Below are 5,496 nucleotides of genomic sequence, written 5' to 3'. Positions count from 1 at the left end.
ATTCTTGGACTTCCACGGGAATTTCTGCTAACATGGTGGCAACCATGATGTCAGTGATCTTGTCTCTGCAAAACTTTGTATTGAACATGTTACTTGCTTGATTTACACTTTTCTCCTTAACTCCAAGCAGCAGTGAGACATACAACTTTTGTGACAGAACATCTAAAACTCCGAAGTTGCTGAAAGTTTCAACAAACTCAGTTTATGATTACAGAAGCTACGTTTTCCTTTAAGAAAGAAAGCCGGGGTGTAATTGTCTGTAATACTGATTTCTCGAGAAAAAGAACGGATTATTGCTATGTCTTGGTTGTTATTCGTTAAAGCATGCTTTGCATACAGAAGACTTTCGTGTCGGCTTCTTCTTGGTGCTTCTACGCCAGATTTTAGAACCCCAGGTTGCTGACTGCCAGATTTTCGATTTCTCTTTGCCAAAACACAGTTTGCCGAATGCCAGTTTGCTGAATCAAAAACTACGAATCCCAGTTTGTTGAAACCCAGTTTGCGCTAAAACCCACTTTTTGGAAAATAAAATAAAAGCCATAAAACATTAACTACAGCATGACATTCATGTTGGAACACTCTCTTACTATGTATTCGTCTATGAAATATCGGCTTATTAGTTAAATGATTCTTTTCCTTTTAATCTGTAAATCAATCAGCTATCAGCAAATAAAATTCAATTTAATAGGCCTCGCAGTTAAAACGTTTTATTAGCATACCTATTATAAATACATAAATTCATATTTTAAAAAATATGAATTTAAAAGGAAATAAACAAACTAATAATAATCTACAATATACACACATATCAATTGGGGCTCCCGAAATTTGTCGACAGGGGGTCTGACTCAAGGGGCCGACTTGAGCCTCGGTGGTCAGGGACCTGGCACAACAATCCTGATAGGGTTTGCAGAGGGAGAATTGTAGAAGGATACGACGAATTTCATTTCATTTTATTCTAATTTTAACTGATAGCCCTGCTTTCAAGTGTGTTTTTCTACAGATTTTTTGTCTTCCAATATTTTTCCTTTTAATTTGTACACAAATGAAGCTCCTTCCTTTCAAATGCACAGTATGCTGTACTTTTGTAACACAGAGATTTGGACTGGGTTTCGGAAAACTGAGTTTTGGCAAACTGGGATTTCATGATTTCAGTAAACAACTGGATTCGGCAAACTGGATTTCGACAAACTGGCTGGATACCTTTTTGAATACTATTGCTATCGGCGAGAATGCATCCATGTCACTGAAAGAGATTTTTTATTAGTTCCAGATCTTAGTAGCAGCCAAGAAAAGCAGACTCAAAAGTTGTCCTGCATGCAATGTATGCTTTAAGGAATTACAACCAATACATAAATATCAACCGTTCCATTCTGGAGGCATCGATAATTCAGTCGTTGCTACTGTATATCTTATTTTATGAAAACCGAGAGAGCCATTTTAGAGACAAACACTGGCAAATACCGAAAGTTGTTCACATTAAGTGGCATTACTTTCACCAGCGAAGAAATCATCCCTTATTGGATCTTGTGCTTCTGTAGTCAAAGGCAAAGTTTTCTGATGTGTATAACTTTAAAGTTTTAGGTGTTCTGTCACAAAAGATATCTGAGGAACTTGAAGACTGGCATGGAGTTAAGGGGAAAAGTGTAAATCAAGCAAGATGTGAAATCAAGCAAGATCACAGACATATCACTGCTACCACCATGTTTGCAAGTAGACCCTTGAGCACTTGAGGAAATTTAATCGCTAAAATGGAAATTAAGCAGACGTAAATGATTTGGTCAATAAAAATAATATTCACAACAGATGGAATGATCAAATGAAGCAAAAAATGATAGAGAGAGTGATGCCCATGGACGTTCAAGAACTGTTTATAATAAAGACTTTCAGATTGCAGTGTGATTAGCAATACATGAAGATTATTGCTCAACATAGGGTTACACAGTAAAGGACAATTATGTAATAAAGGAATTAATGCCTTTATACATGTAAATTATGGTAGTACTTGTGTGATCCTCTGGAATACATTGTGTAGTACACAAAAATAATGAAAAACAACCGGATATTTGTAAGAAAGCTGGATTTTTTTTTTAGGATTCTGGTGATATTTTCCATATAAGGGGGCATTTTTACTTACATTTCCAAAAGTGAGTTAGCTCTACCACCCTAAAATATGTTATTTAGGGTTTTAAAAGTCAACAGCAGTTATTACATTCATGTTTTGTAAAACTTAACCAAATTTATTTAGGGTATTAAAGCTGCTGTTAAGCTGTTCTTTAATTTTGGCCGCCATTTTTAAAAGCGCCCTCAATTGCCTCTCGACATCTTCACATTAATACCTTTAGCTAATTATACTTGACTCCTATCATTACATATTCAAAAGTTGGTCAAACCTACCTCTTTTGTGCTTATTTTACCTATATATATATATATATGTAGTTTATTGGATTTTAGCGGCCATTTTGAAAAAAGCGCCCTCACGCGAAAGTTCTCAGGTTACGCCCCTTTTACCTCACATATTCTGATTCCCCATAAAAAACTGGTCTAGAAAAACCATATGAGAATTTCTACCTCTCCAAGTGGCACCTATCTCAATTATAGCCTGGTCTAACATATCTGAATTTTAAAATCCTCTTACTCCACTGGTATACAACCTACCAACTTGAATCTAAGACCATAATTAGTTTAAAATGACATCTACATATATACTACCAATAGCATAATATTATAATAACATATGGATGTATGAAGAATCACCACAACAGGTGATCCTTCTTGACTGGGTTCTACAACTGGTCAATCACTGATTAGCTTCTTCTTTCTCTCCGTGTATGACTCATTTTTGTGCTTGTTTATAGTCAAGGCCGATGTCTTTTAATGTTTTCTTCATCATGGTGAGCCTTGTAAGTTTCTGTCGTCCTACTTTCTTTTTTCTACTTTCAGGGAGCAGAGAAGTTTGCACTTTGTGTGCTAGTTTGCCATCGTATGTTATCCAATAACCAGGGTAATATTTATAACTCCCAGCACCTTTCATCATATAATTTAGAATTGGCGCTATATAAATATTTAATTATTATTATTATTATTATTATTATTATTATTATTATTATTATTATTATTATTATTATTATTGTTGTTGTTGTTGTTGTTATTATTATTCTTTCATTTGGCTTGGGCTAGTGCTTGTTTAGCTGGTGTATGTGGTGATAGATGTGTCATGTGATCGAGCCATTTTAGTCTGTTAACATCAATGGTTATTAAATTAAAATCGATGGTTATTAACATCGATCGATTATTAAAAAATAACATATATTTTTTGTAAAAAAAAACAAAAAAAAAACAGGGTTTGGGTTGAAATTCTGATGGGGACAATATTTTTTACAACAATATATATCCACATACCTTTTTGGTATGAAAACAAAATATTTGAATTAAAATATTTTGAATGCCTCCGAGGACTAAAAGTACTACTGATTCCAGCGAAACTGTTTTTTTTTTTTTTTTTTTTGTTTTTTTTTTGTTTTTTTTTTTTTTTGCAGCAGTATTATTTTAAAATTGTAACCAAAAGTCGACAACCTTGATTGGAAAAATAAAAGTGAGATTAAACTTCCGTTGAATGTGTTTTGTCCGCATGTACCGGCGCCTCAATTATAGACCTCTTTTTTCACATGATGTAGGCCTATACATGGATTTCAACTGGACTACTGAGGCCTTAACTTCGATCCCCCTGTACACCGGGCTCACCCAACCCAAAAATGCCCCACTTTGTATACAAAATGGCGAATAATATGATAAATCCTTAATCATCTTCCAATTATCACATACCCAGAAACGACCCTTATTATAGATTAATCATGCGTGCTCTTAAAGTAGTTTATTTAAGGTGATTTTAACTAGTCCTTGACCCTCTGACGTCTTTGCGATTTGTGAATTCTTCCCGCTAATCAATTCGCATGGTTGATATTAAGATAATTACAGAATTTGTTCATAGTTGCTAATACTTCCATGATATTTTGGTCTCAATATTTTAAATAATTTGATATACATTTAGTGGCATTATATTTTAGTCCAAAAAAGTTATAATGTTCTAAGTGATAGAATGTACAATAGCTTAATCTTTGATTTCCCACTAGTAATCCATTTTTTATGAGGCCTCAAGAAGACAATAAACAATTTCTTCAAAATAACAATGTACTAAGAAGAGGGTTGTAGTTATTATATGCGAAATTGAAAGAACCTTTATTGACTTTATTAGTGCTCTTCAAATAAGAAGATTTATTCCTGTATTTTCTTTTAAGCGTAGCTTTATTTTAGATGAGCATAACATAATTACTTGGAAGGAGATCTCTTACGTTGGCTTTGGATTTGAAAGATTTCGAATCTTTACATTTTTTGTTTTAATTGATAGTTTTCGTGCACATTGTAATTATTTTGTCTTAAAAATAATGGATATCTCATCACACTTGCCTCTAGATCGAAACCCACTCTCAGTATTGTTAAAGTGAATTTAAGTACATGTGTAACTGGCATCACACAAGCGACATGGCTTCATGGTATACTGTCAAGCACAGTGATACTAGGATTTTAAACAACCCGATAACATAATGGCAGTATGAAATGAGCAAGGACGCGCAAAGGTTGTAGATGGTATTCCAATAATAATAATAATTTAAACTAGTGTTCCGACCCAAAGCCCTTAGGCCTCCATTCTACAAAATCTCTTCTGTGATATGAGGTGGCAACGGGTACACAGGTTTGTACAAAAGAGATGCATACTGAGTAAGTTAAGCTCTGTCCAGATTATCAAAGTTTCTTTTTTGTCTATATAATGGCCATGATGTGATGTCATCATGACCATATTTAGGCATGTCACATGTTTTGTCAAATAAAATTTAATAGTCTAGACAGGACTTTATCCCAATCTAACTACATTATTATAGGCCTAAGAATTCTGGCAACGTGTCATGCATAACAATTTATTGTTTTAACTTTTTGATGGTGTTTTTGGCCGAATAAACATCTCTGTTTATATGCAAATTATTAATATGCAAATTAGGGGATTCAAAATAACTTACTGTTTATTGTTTAAATATCTTCTTGCAATGAGCTCAATATTAATGAATGATTGACAGATTAGCTTTTTATAGCAGTTTTTTAAATAATTAAAATTTTTCGATGCTAAATGAATAGGAGCTTTTGCAGATAAGGGGAGGCGGCGGGACTTTTGCCATGCAGGTTATTTGTCACACAGCTTTCCCATAAGAATATTTGTATACGTTTATTAGATAGAAATTTCAGCATATTTTGACTTGTTAACATGTCAACATGTTAACATGTTGAACATTCATTTTCTGTGCTGCATATAACCCATAAAACATTTGCGGAAGCGCCATGAGCGTCATATCTGGCGGATACCGGCGCTATACGAATGTTCTATTCTATTCTATATATATATATATATATATATATATATATATATATATATATATATATATA

The sequence above is a fragment of the Anneissia japonica genome, unplaced genomic scaffold (genome assembly GCF_011630105.1).
Source record: "Anneissia japonica isolate Jap-2015-1 unplaced genomic scaffold, ASM1163010v1 scaffold16662_len1167910_cov178, whole genome shotgun sequence".
NCBI lineage: Eukaryota > Metazoa > Echinodermata > Crinoidea > Comatulida > Comatulidae > Anneissia > Anneissia japonica.
The sequence above is the reverse complement of the archived record's forward strand: the minus strand, read 5'-3'. Positions refer to the sequence as shown.